This window comes from Notothenia rossii, assembly GCF_949606895.1.
Source record: "Notothenia rossii genome assembly, chromosome: 6".
NCBI lineage: Eukaryota > Metazoa > Chordata > Actinopteri > Perciformes > Nototheniidae > Notothenia > Notothenia rossii.
In genome coordinates, this window is record NC_136909.1 from 22,589,982 (window position 1) to 22,604,204 (window position 14,223).

Sequence of the window (14,223 nt, forward strand, 5' to 3'; positions counted from 1 at the left end):
AATTACGCAGCATAAAATATAAATTTGCACTTTAAAACGTTGAATCTGAAGGTATTTCCATATTGATTTAAATGTTTTATAAAGGCAGAAGACAGATTGGAAACTCTTGCAACACAGATAAAGAAGTATTTTCATAAAAAGATAGAGATCAAAGTGCAGGTCTGCTGTTTGAAGCTTGATGCAGTCACTCTTCCTGTTTTTTAGAAAATTATAGCACACTCACTAAAAGCATTGGCTGAGGGGAGCGGCAGCAGTGCCCCCTCCTCATGTGCGTCCCTCTATGTCTAAATGTCTCTCTCTGTATCTCTCAACAACAAAGACGCAGCTTTCATATCTCGCACTTCCACCCGGAGGTGCGCAACTAGTAAAGTGGCATTTGCTGATGACGTAGTTTGAAGTTATTCATAGAATTTTAATTTCTTTGATTTCTTTTTTTTGTTCCGATTTGAATCCCTTGATCAAGTGGAGTGCCGTCAGTCTACCCTGGAATAAATTGAAGAGGATGGAGGCTCAGAGCAGAGTGAGAGCTCTTGAGTTATAGAGAGACTTTTCATAAAAAAGCTTCCAGTGCAAACACTATGGCATAGAACAAAGAACAGACCCTCTCGTTTGAAGCTTGGCACAGTCCCTCTTTCATTTTTTTGGAGGGGCCAAAATTGCAGACATGCGTCCCACACACACACACCAGCTCCCGTTAGAATATTTCTTTGCCAGTCAAAATGTTCGTTAAAGTTTAAATCTTCCGGACAAATTAGAAAAGTGCCGGTCAAAGGTATTTTTTGTTATTTATTGAGCTTTAAAACAAATTGATATGATTCGATATTAAACAAACTAATTATAGTAGATGAACTACATTATTCAAAAGTGTACAGTAACTTATAACTAGAGAACGCAATTCCTGAAGAAATTGCTAGTGGGAATGCTTTATGCTGAAAAGCTGACGCTAAACTGCTATGCTGAAATGTAATGTGTAAGAAGAAAGTGAAGAATTTAGATTTAAAATGATACATGAACACTGGGGGCTTTAATGTCTGATAAAAGAAGAAAATTCTGATATGATTTAATGTCTGATAAGAGAAGAAAATTATCTTATTTCACCAAAATGTCTTTCTTTTTGGTGTCTATATACGCCGGGATCCAGAGTCATCGATGATCCTGTTGCTGTGGTCCTGAGTCCTAGATCGCGAGCCCTGGATCTTGAGTCGTGGCTGTGCCTGTTGCTGTGATCCTGGATCATAAGTCTTCCTATTATAGACACATGCATTTCCAAACATTTTGACTACCTATGTTGCAAATGTATTACCTTTTCAATTTACACACAGCATCTATTGCACGTCTGTCCGTCCTGGGAGAGGGATCCCTCCTCTGTTGCTCTCCCTGAGGTTTCTCCCATTTTTCCCTTTAAACTGTGGGTTTTCTCTGGAAGTTTTTCCTTGTACGATGTGAGGGTCTAAGGACAGAGGGTGTCGTATTGTCATACTGATATTCTGTACAAACTGTGAAGTCCACTGAGACAAATGTAACATTTGTGATATTGGGCTATATAAATAAACATTGATTGATTGATTGAAAGTAAAAAGGCTTGGAAAAGCAGAAGAATATTTGAACTGCATACTTTTAAACTAACTTGGTGGCTTTATGGCTAGGGATGCGTTTCCATGGAAACGGCATATGATGAAACCCCATAATTGACGTAGAGCTGTTGAGGGCTGGACCGTTAACTATTATCTGAAGTGTGGTGCTGTTTTGACCCTTTTCATAGGCGTTACGACAACATCGTGTTTTATGTTGAGGGATACGTTTCCATGGAAACGGCATATGGTGAGATGTCAGATTTGACGTAGAGCTGTTGAGGCATGTAGAGGTGACATACAGGTGAAGATTGTGGGACGACCGGACCGTGTCCATTGGAGCTACAGCGACATTGTGTTTTATGGCGAGGGATGCGTTTCCATGGCAACAGCCTATGGTGGGATCTCAGATTTGGCGTAAAGCTGTTGAGGCATGGACCGGTGATATACAAGCGAAGTTTCTGGGATGATCGGACCGTGTCCATTGGAGTAACAGCAACATCGTGTTTTATGGCGAGGGATGCGTTTTCATGGAAACGGCATATGATGACACCCCATAATTGACGTAGAGCTGTTGAGGGCAAGACCATTAACCATTATCTGAAGTCTGCTGCTCTGAGCATGTCAGTTGGAGTTATGACATCATCGTGTTCCATGACACAGGTGTTTATATTTGAGCTAACGATGTGTCCAGAGATGAAAGGTTTCCATGGTGATGTGCAGTAATCAGTGACAGGAGAGCATTTTCAGTGTTCTGAATGAGAGATAAACCTATTACATGAGAATGTTTTGTTGAAGAACCGTAACAGATATCGGTGACATTTCAAAGCGTGAAGCATGCCAAGGAACTTGAGCATCTGAAGTGTACTTTCGGGTTAATAATGTGGCCTTTTTTGACAGATTAACACGGTGTGCAGCTGCTGTGGTGGGGAAAGATGAGGTTGAGTTTATAATGGGGTTTAATGGAGACATGTTGAACGTTTTTGTCACTTCATGCCCTCAAGAGGCATTTTGTTAAATTATTTTTGCTTAATTTCTTTTAATTTTTCAAGCTATAAGATGTTTTCCTACGTTTCTCATGAAAAAGTATGTCTCAGGAATGTAGAGTTTGGGAATTATGGCAGGTTTAAAAGAAAATATGAAAGCAAAATTAAATCTGTCCTCGACTCTAGCTGTGACATCACACACTCTAAAATCTGAAGAAGGCCTCTTTACCAAGGTCTGAACAATGTTTAATATCTCTAAAAGTATGAATCAAATTTAAAAGTTGTGTTACACGAATAATGTCAGAAAGATGTGTAACATTTTAAAGTTGGAATGAGGCTTCTGAGTGAAAGTATGAAGGAGCAGAACAGCAGTTCAAGTCTGAAGAGTTTCTCCATTGACTTCCATGTTCAAAATGTGATGAATTATGATGTATCTCTGGAATTATGAAAGTTATGAATAAGAAAAGTAATAGCCATCGATTCCCGACCAAGCTGAACGTTTTGATGTTTGAACGGAGTTTCTGCGATGTGGAATGTGGGAGAAGAAGAGGTGCAGAATAACCCAGCCGAATAATAAAGAATTTCGTGCGTAGCATAACAGGTAGTTGGAATGCTATCAGCATTCCCACTAAATAACACGGAATAATAAACGGAGCGCTCTCTCCTCCTGACAGTCCGTCAGTATCATGCGGCTCGCTGATCCAGTAATGACTGACCCGACAGTAAAACTAAACATATCTATCACTAGTATAGGTAGTTTGAGAGGTAATTAAAATAGCTACGTGTGATATTCTAACCTGAAGTGTGTGTTTTGCTCAGCTCACCGCTGCAGGTGATCATGCAGAGCTGCGTGCCGACTCGTCAGCAGCAGCTGACCTCTCTCTCCCGTCAGATTAGACTTTACTCACGTTTGTGTCCATATCGATCAGCTCTAGCTAGCGATATGACTACCTGTTTATTAAAAGACACCTAAACAATAAGCGTCGCTATGCAACCGGGTGAGGCCACAAAGTATAGCGCAGCATTATGCATTTGTTTACATGCCCACCGGAACCCCGAGGCATTACCAACAGATCAACGCACAATCAACCCATACAGGACATCTCTTTCTCCACATTAAGTGTTAGACACATAGACTGTAAAGGTTAGATGTCATAGAATTGACTATTCTTGTCTGACTGTCACATACTCTTTTGTCTGTAACATACTATTCTTGTCTGTCACATAAGTTGCGCAACTGATGCGGTATTGCACTAAGGGGAAATATTATTTTGACCAGACATTTTGACCGGAGAGATTTAGATTTGCCGGTCTTCAGCATATTTGACCGGTCATAGTCCGGTAATTACCGGCTAACGGGAACTCTGACACACACACACACACACACACACACACACACACACACACACACACACACACACACACACACACACACACACACACACACACACACACACACACACACACACACAAAGCACTATCCACTCTCTCTTGCCTACACTGCCCTTAATCTCTGTCTCATCTCTGACAATCTCCATGGACACATACAAGTTTTTTTTAATAAAAACTTAAAAGAAAAATAACATGTTTTCACACGTTGTCTCATTTGCAAGCTTAAGGAAACTGTTTACGATGAGACAACAGCTCGGTCATTGCCGTGTGTTAAACAATTGGGATGAAAGACGAGAAATCATTTTTCAACAGGTTTAAGTTTTCAGACACTTTGCATTGAGATTGTGGAGGCACATGATTGTTAACATAATTTTCAAAATATATATCACATACTGCCATTTCTGTTCTAAAAGTGTACTGTAGTTATTGAATACTGTATGACAGGGGTACTCAAATACAAATGTTAAAGGTCCAAAAAATTTTTTTAATAAGACAAAGGTCCGTTTATTCAACATTTTAAACAATTGCAACAAGATTCTTAACACGAGGTTGCAAAAACAAAAATAATCTGTGTGCAGCAGTTTTCATTGTTATTGCGTCTGTGCTTGATCCCTCAGAGTCACAGAGCTGCACAGTTATGAATAAAGGCAGCTGCACCCTCTTTCATTCAGCATTCCCATCATTGCTTTATAAATGTCTTGCCCCCTTGTGTGTCCACTGAGGTTCGTCAGGCCCAACACATCTTCAACAAACTCCCCCTTTTCCTCATCATAAAAACTCACAAACACCAGCAACTGAGCATTGTCAGTGGTGTCAGTGGACTCATCCACAGCTAAGGAAATGCACTGTGCATTTTGTATTCCATCACAAAGCTGATTAATCAAATCACCAGCCAGTATTTATGTTCTTCTGGTTGCTGTGGAATCTGAGAGGGGGATTTGCTTTATTTGACCTGCTATTTCCTCTTTTTGTTTGCCTTCAAACATGGTCTCCATCACTTCAGTCATGCATTATTTTATACTTCAGTTATTATCCAGTGGAAAGTCCTTACCTACTGGCCTAGTTAAATCAAAGTGGTTACTTTTTTTTGGCTGGGCAGTGTAGTTTTACACACTGTCTTATTTGACTTTCTCAGGACTTAAAACAGTTTTTGGGGGGCAGACCCCCACAAAGAACACGTAAGGTCATCATCTTAACAGTGTTGTATGCTCATCCCGTGAGCAGAGCATCAAGTTGACATGTTTATTACAGCTGAATGCGGCGATTACCATTTTGTTCAGCAAAACGCCTCACAAAATTAGTAAGATCCAAAGCTTTAGTGCGTTTTGATTCAATGCTGAGTACAGCCAAACTTGACAGTCTCTTCTCTGTCATTGTAGACCGCAAATACCTCATTCCTTCTGTACTTGGGTCCGAATGCTTCTCGTTTTGCGCTGTACCGTTCAAATGAAATCGCCGCCAATCATATTTCAACGCTAGCGCCATGGGTTGACGTGCGTTACAAGACGTGCGTCTTGTGCTGCATTCACTTGCACTCGGACATTAGAGACATTCTCTCATAAATGTCCGATGAGCCACACATTTTTCTTTCAAAACAAAGCTGCCAACTGGGGTGGCAAGGCCTATTTTTAGGGTGGCAGTTGCCACCCCATGCCATCCCAGGGTCCTCGGTAGGTGAAACTAGGCTACTAGCTACAGTACAGAGGCAACTAGATGAGCTGTTAACTCTCGCTCTGACTATTTTTTTTTTTAAACACACATTTTTCCCACTCGCATTCCACGAAGACCCGCCCTACTGTGCCTCTGATTCGCAGACTGTTGGTGGGGGGAAAAAAACGCTGACGGGATGCTGAATGTGATTGGACCAATGCGTTGACAGACACACACAGACAGACAGAGCGCTGTTTGCAGTGGACATAGTGGAGAATTTTGACTCGTTGCGTTGTCTCAAAGATAGTACAGATAATACATATGAAAAGTATAATTTCGCTCAGAGTCCAGAGACAGTTGTCGTTCGGTCCGGATCCGGACTAGAGTCCGGACTTTGAGGATGCCTGCTGTATGAAGTCCTACACATTTTTGGGGGTCCCACAGCTAATTAAATCATAAAAACGGAGTTGCACAGCTTGAGCCTTAAGGCCTAAATTTAATGTCTAAGTTTATTTATTTTATAATATAACGTTCCATAAAAATATTCCGCTTTTGAAATGTAAGATTGAACTAGTGTTTTTGATTTAAGATACCATGAAAGAAAACATGAAATTGTATCTCATAATATATATTATATCCCCAAAATCTAAATGGATGTCTAACCAAAGAATACTTCACAGAACCCAAGTCAACCCGTTAGTTGTAAGCTCTTTAACATTTCATTTGACAATAAATAATTGATCAAAGCACTAGTTTTCAATACCCATATTAAATTCCCTTATATAAGCATGTGAACAACAGTTTGTGGGGGGGTTAGCAGGAGTGAAGGGGATGTACTTAAACGATCATGCAGCCTAGTGTACTGAGTCCCATATGCAGTAAATATGGACAATGAGAGGTTATTATAAAGAGCACCAGAGCAGCATTTGCTTTGATTCTGACATTGATTGATATATACTTTAGAGATTCCTATAATCATTTTTTTTTTGCTTTTCACAGACCGACTGTAGTTGCTGTAATGTATAGCGATTTATGTATTTAGTAGACTAAAGCTCACATGTGATGAGCGATCCAATTGCAGCCAACAGATGTTATTTTATTATGCATGCAATACAAATTATGGAAAATAAAAAGGGTCACCAGAGAGTAAATACAAATTTGGAATTATATGGTATGTGCTACTATAATTACTTTCTTTACTTAATCATATTTCTGAATATCATGAATGTGTGATACCGAAAGTTTGAGTTAGGAAACACTTCAGTGAACATGCTGAGTCAGCAGATTTTTTATCAATACTGTCCAGCCCGCATATTGAATGAGCAAAAGTTTTGACTCTATATTTGAAGTTTTTGGAAAGATGTCTAATTAAGGCCCCAGGGAGAGTACACAGTTTTGAGTTTTTTGTGTTTCAAAACTAATTCTCCCTCTACCGTCACCTTTTGAAGCTATTCAGCAAAGCGAAGTAATAATACAAAAAGTATAAATAAAAAATTAAGGGCATGTTTCTGGAGCCTTATCTGAATGCCCTTGATCAGTTGATCAATATATCAGTGTGATCAAAGCTGTGATGAAAGAGGATATTCAGATCCTTAAACAAAGGTAGCGATACCATGACCTACTCAAATACAAGGGCAATGGGCAAGCAGTATTTGCTATAAATAATTCAATCAGGAGAGACGTGATGTATGAAATACATTTTTATTATCGGGACACATGATATGCGGGAATAGTGATTGACGTATTACAACAAGTAACTGTAATGATGTTTTGGCGATTAGGCCCCGGGTTTGCAGGATGATCATTCAGGAGGGAAAGAACCGCTCTGATGAACCCCCCGGGGTCTAGACACTGGTGGTGGTGATAGTAGTTCGGTCCGATCTGAAGGGAGAAGGTTTCAGCTTGGCCCTTTATTAGGAGACAGGAGGCGAAGGGGTTGGGGAGGGTTGTGCGTTGACACCTGAAATGACAACTGACAGGGAGGGGAGAGCAGATTTAAAGGGGTTAGCAGGTGCGAGGATTGCTAGCCGGGGCGTGACGCCCCTGATCGCTTATTGAGATAACGTGTGACACCAGATGATATTGTCTTCCTGATTGAACTTGCGCTGAGCTACATTTCAATCAGGAGAGACGTGATGTATGAAATACATGTTTATTATCGGGACTCATGATATGCGGGAATAGTGATTGAGGTATTACAACAAGTAACTGTAATGATGTTTTGGCGATTAGGCCCCGGGTTTGCAGGATGATCATTCAGGAGGGAAAGAACCGCTCTGATGAACCCCCAAAAGAAGTGAAGTATGAAGTACTGAGCTGTGAGCAATTCTTACCTTGCGGCTGGCTGCGGAGATCTATGGATGAAAAAGAGAGATTAACATGGGGACGTGATGAGGCGCCAGAATCGCTTCCGGGCTGCGGGGTTAGACATGCACGGACCCACTGGCCGCAACCTGCATTCGCAGGGTTAAACCTACCGCAGACCCATGTCCGCAACATGTCCGCTACCACAACCTGACGTGTAGGGTTAACATGAACACGGACCCGGAGGTCACAACCTGACGTGCAGGGTTAACATGAACACGGACCCGGAGGTCACAACCTGACGTGCAGGGTTAACATGAACACATACCCGGAGGTTACAACCTGACGCGCAGGGTTAAACATGAACACGGACCCGGAGGTCACAACCTGACGTGCAGGGTTAAACATGAACAGGGACCCGGAGGTCACAACCTGACGTGCAGGGTTAAACATGAGCACAGTGACACGTATACATTAGGGCTGTACCCGAATATTCGACTATTCGTTCGTTGGCCAACTATTCGGGTTTCAATTTCATTATTCGGATATTTTTTTTTCTTCTAAATGTATGCTATTAATAACGACAAATTGCCATATTCTTATACTATATTTATACTTTTGAATTGCACCGTTAAAATGCGAAATATATACAATCTCAGCCTGTGCTCCGCGTTCACTCAGTCACGAACGCAAACGGCACGCTTCACCTCGCTTCACCCACAAAATGCCGAAGACTTCAGCTGTGTGGGACCATTTTAAATTGGACGACGGTAAGAAGAATATGTGCCAAATATGCGATAAGAAACTGGCCTACCACGGTGGCACAACAACTCTGAAAAGTCACCTGGATGCTGTAGCTGTAAGTCAGGGGTGGGAAAACTCCGGCCTCCGGGCCGTATACGGCCCACGAGACCATTTGGTACGGCCCTCGAGGTAATTTATAAACACAAGCAAAAAAGAAAAAAACTCAAGAAATCTAGACCGCAAAATAATTAAACAAGCTTTTTTTTCCTGGCCAAGTTCAGGGTCCTTGAACACAACACGAGCCTAACGTGTCATCACGTGGTATATGTCACGTCTGACAGGAGTGTAGTTCTAACGGAGAGCACCAGAATGCGGCTCCGGGCCGGGACTTCACAAATTGCAGTACCCATAAGGAACTGCGGTCAAGCCAGCCGTCTTTCACTTTTGCGTGGTCAAACCAGCCGCCCCTGTATTTCAAGTGCGCGATTAGTTACAGGTTTACGGTAATGCAATAAAACAACTCTGGGAAGCTGGATTTCAAAGTAAAGGATGGCATGAGGTTCATTTCTATTATTTGAGATTGAGGAACAGGGTAATTTATGAGAATAATGTTGGGACTTATTGCTTCATAAACTTGTTGCACAAATACTATGAACTACTTTTACTGTGTACTTTTTGAGAATGGCAAAATTCCCTCCAGAGAACAAGTAGGAGCATTTTTTGTCTAACTTTGATTTGGGATAAAAAACATTTCTTCCATAAGTAGTTTATGAGTCTGCCATGTTTGTACTTAATACTTCTTAGACTACTTGCACAAATAATAAGAACTACTTTTACTGTGTACTTTTTCAGTCATTTGAGTTTCAAAGTCCCCTCCAGAGAACAAGAATGAGCATTTTTGTCAAATTTAATGTGGTCTAAAAAACATTTCTTCCATAAGTAGTTTATAACACTGCCAGGTTTGTACTTAATACTTCTTAGACTACTTGCACAAATAAGAAGAACTACTTTTACTGTGTACTTTTTCAGTAATTTGAGTTTCAAAGTCCCCTCCAGAGAACAAGATTGAGCCTTTTTGTCAACTTTGATGTGGTCTAAAAAACATTTCTTCCATAAGTAGTTTATGAAACTGCCAGGTTTGTACTTAATACTTCTTAGACTACTTGCACACATAATATGAACTAATTTTACTGTGTACTTTTTGAGTAATTTGAGTTTCAAAGTCCCCTCTAGACAACAAGAATGAGCATTTGTCAACTTTAAGTAAATAATAGGAGTAATGTGGGAACATCTGGGGCTAAGGCAATGGCATAAAGTTTAGTAGCTCAGCCTAATAATAACTTGTGCAACGCATCCCAGCCATCAACATCCTCAACAATACAGCAGACCCTTCAGTTACCCTACAGAGGACACATTTAGTTTGAATGTTTGCGAGTACTGAGACAATAAATAAATATAAATCGTAATAGTATGCTCTTTCTGCGCTTCTGCTTAACAGCGTGTTGTCAGGTGTCTCGGATTCGGAGCGTGTTATGAAACCTTTTTGAAAAAAAATATTTTTGGGGAAAAATGTTTTTATAAAAAAAAAATACAAATCTCTCCGCACCGAATATTCGAATATTCGCTGCTGATTACTACCGAATATCCGGAGCCCGAAAAATGGTATTCGGGACAGCCCTAGTACGTATACATGCTGACGTGCTATGAAACCACCACCACCCGTTATAGGCATAATTACCATTTTAGTGTTTGAGAGACCTTGGATAGCCAGCACGCGCTGATGTCCGGGCGTGAGCCGATGTCTGGCGAAGAGGGAGATGTAGACAAGTAATGCACGAGAGCTGTTGGCTGGAGTACAGTGAATCATGAATATCATAACCTGGATTGACCCAAGCCAAGTGAGCATGAACCCGAGAATATGAATGAAGTGCAGGATGCACGCAGAAAAACCATACACTTAGTTAAATGCTGAGACATGACCCGTGATATAGTCTAGCTTAATTAGCAGTTAAGTGCGCCAGATGAGTCATAGATGCTGATAAGCTGATTGAGTGATTAGGACCGTCTTCTATCATCTGAGAAGAGGATGATGGAGGGACGCTAGTGTTAGATCCAGCGAGTGTGATAATAAATGTGTAAGCAGGAGTGGAAATCTGAGCGTGCCGCTATGGCAGATGATCTCATGCAGATATTCCCCCCAAAACGGAGGATGTGCAGTGCACTTCCTTAAGAGTCGGGGAGAACGCGGTCGTCGTGAGGCCGGCGGATGCCACGTCCAGGAAACGGGAGATGATGGCGTGCCGAAGATTATCCGCATGCAAAGTACGATTGCCCGGTGAGGAAGAGCAACTGTCGTTGAAGATGTTTGCTTCATACGCCTTGATGTTTATGTGGATGGACGCAGTTTGGTTAGAGAAACATTAATACCATGAGCATGATGTGATACCTAGGCACTCCGGGTGTGTGACTGGGCCTATAGTTCCTCATGATTAGGAACGCTGTGCTCCTGGAGGAGTCAATTCTTCTTTCTTCTTCTCTTTTCCCAGTTGAGCAGAGTTATAGGTTAGTAATGTTGTATTTGAACACTAGATGGTGTAAAGGCAACGCATGAGGGGATCTCCCTGGGCAGTGGGTGATTTGAACTTGGGAGAGACAACTATTAATATTGTTTACCCAAATAGCCGGTGCACGCGTAGTTTCTCCTTACTTGACTCCCGCTTAAGGCTGAAAGAGTTCCGCTGAACGGATGATGGGAACTTAAAGCGCGTCGTTAATATCTGCTTTGAAGAGCCAGCCTCGGCCTGCCCACTATTAAGATACATATCTCCGTGCGTAGAAAGGGGGAACATTGACCTTTATCATCGAGATTGCCCTGAGCTATACCAGTCATGCTAGTAGCCTACGCTAAAGCGAATAGAGTTGTAACGAGCAGTAGCGCTTGAACAAAGTGACTAGAACGCGACCGCACCTGGAAATACTTATACAAGTTGGGCAACACTAAGAATCTGTTATTGTGTAGGAAACGGTTTAATGCCGCAATGATAGTGACAGTAGTCAAGATGAATGATTAGCTCGGTTGCTAAGCAACATCACCTGTAGGATGCCAGATAACCTTATGACAGTGTTGTGATGCCGACGGCATAAATCCATACTGAAACACGTCGCTAAGAGATGGGAAATAATTATCGGCTGCTTATGTGACAGACGGACAGTGAGTGCTTAACGGCGACCGCTGGCGTGTGAGTTAACAAATGAAATAAGCTCTGGTGCACGCGCGCTGCAGCGGCGTTAATGCCGCTGAACCACATGATAACCGATGCATCAAGGCGTTGTAGAAAAATATCGTTTGAAGAAGTAGTTCTGATTGAATCTGCTTTGTATGATTAAAAACTACCCGACGCAATCCTCTATTGATGTTTGTTTGACAGCGGTATTGGGAGAGAAACGGCGATGTAAACAGTTCATGACGCGATATTCCACCTTTGAACCTAATTCACCTCTGTAATGTGTAAGGATTTAGTGGATCGGAGACTGTGAACGGATTGGACAGTGCTGCCGAGGAGATGTTGTTGTCGCAGATCCAGCCGTTGGTGCACCGACAAACGGAATATTTCTTAGTGGAGAAGAAAAAAAAAAAAAAATACGATCATTCAGTCAATATCATTAAATAAAGCGACTTGGTCATTGAGGAAAAGAAGCCCTACGAAACACCATTCATTCCAGGTAACACTGTGTTGAAGCTTGAAACTGCGTTAGTTACTGAGCATTGTAATGGGTAGCAATTACCCGAACTGCATTAGTAATGTATTACATTCTTCGTACGCAAAGTAATACGTTACTGATCTCCCTACTGTAACACGTTACACCCAACACTGCCTGGAACTCACCTTAACCCTGAACTAAAGGTAGCAATGCATAGTGTTGAACTTCCTGTCGGCTCCCAGACCGTAGTCGAGGAAACGGGGGGGATGACTCTGTGTCGTTTCCCAGATAACCCATTTTATCGGAAAGACTGGAGAGAGGTGAGCTCTTCTTGGGAGGTCGTTGCATTTATTTAGCTCTTCTGTTTCGCAAGATAGATTCGTAAGATCACAGACCTTTCCTTTTTCTGCTGCCTCGTTTACTTCTAGAAAACATGTATCCCACTTGCTCGCTCTGCACGTGCCACACCCCTCTCTTAAAGATGTAGCGATCTCACTCTGCATGACCCGAATGTCATAACAATATAACGAAACATCTCGTGAATTTGTTGCAACTGCCTCTTGCCAGCGCTACCCTGACGCCTGTTTTAGAGGTGAGGCGCAGGAGGAAGTAGCTTCAATGGGATGTAGCTTAAGCCCTGCCTGCCTGCGGGAGGGGTTGTTGTTGAAGCCAGAAATGGCTAAAGATTTGCATGTGATGAGGACCCATTCCGCGTGAAGCCGGAAGCGCCGCATTTGAACGGCCCTGATGTCAGTGATGCCCTCTCGAGAGACTGAAGGTGTGCGTCATTGTTTGCGTGAAGTAGCTCATTTCCATTAAACCGGAGGAACTTTTGTGGAGCCCGATTTCCTTGTCTTTTCCTCCCGCGTCCGGGTTTGCGGGGCGGGTGGCTGGAACCGCTAGCCGACTGGGGAACGCCGCCTGTAGCTTAATCCGCAAGACTGCGGAGCTGATGAATAATGCCTGGAGCTGGGACGAAGCCCTGCTACTGCTTGTGCGTTGACACCTGAAATGACAACTGACAGGGAGGGGAGAGCAGATTTAAAGGGGTTAGCAGGTGCGATGATTGCTAGCCGGGGCGTAACGCCCCTGATCGCTTATTGAGATAACGTGTGACATCAGATGATATTGTCTTCCTGATTGAACTTGCGCTGAGCTACATTTGGAGCTCGAGGGACAAATTTCAATTTAGGTTATTTGATTCTCCGCTAACAATTGTTTTATTAGTTAGCAGTGGTGTTGTATAATATTTTAGGAAGTTATTGTATGTTTTATATCTACTGTATAAAGCTTTGTCTGCTGATAAATTAGTAACTGCATTTGCCTATGCATTTCAAATTTAAAGTGCACATATCATGCTATTTTTAGGCAATAGCATAGGTCTCGGATATATAAAAATATATAAAAAACATTTCTATGAAGTGTTTTGCTCAAAATACCAAACAGATCACCCATTCTAGCCATGCGTCATATCCCTCCATTTCACTTCCTGTTTCAAAAGTGCTGATTTGGGGTATAAAGCTTTAAAAAAAAAAAAAAAGTTGATAAGAAAAGGGGGTGCTGAGCTACTGATGCTACCGGCAGATACTGAGGTGATGAAACGGCATATCATGGATTATCAAGGATTATTTCTGAAACAGTATGGAGCTCCAAGACTTTCTCTTTTGCCGGTTATATCACAAGGTGAGTTCCTTTTTATTTCCTGCTTCTTCACACACATGCTCTGTGCAGTGCTGTTTAGCTCTGAGTGTGTCTCTGATTATGCATCGTTGCAGCACACAAATAAGTTAAACCACTGGAGTTCAACAAGTAGGAGTTGAGGTGAATTGGGTAAATTAGCAGCTGTTATTTATGCTAGTTGTAGTAGTAATAAA

At 41.9% G+C, this 14,223-nt stretch overlaps 1 long non-coding RNA gene across 1 annotated transcript; it reads right to left on the reverse strand.

Annotated features, from left to right (window-relative positions):
* Window positions 1–7,310: 7,310 nt before the first annotated feature.
* LOC307042632 lies at window positions 7,311–13,407 on the reverse strand. Its single transcript, XR_013809202.1, has 4 exons — window positions 12,535–13,407; window positions 10,386–10,449; window positions 7,933–7,953; window positions 7,311–7,571 (listed from the first exon to the last, which is right to left on the reverse strand). It is a non-coding gene; the product is annotated as an uncharacterized lncRNA (long non-coding RNA).
* Window positions 13,408–14,223: the final 816 nt, after the last annotated feature.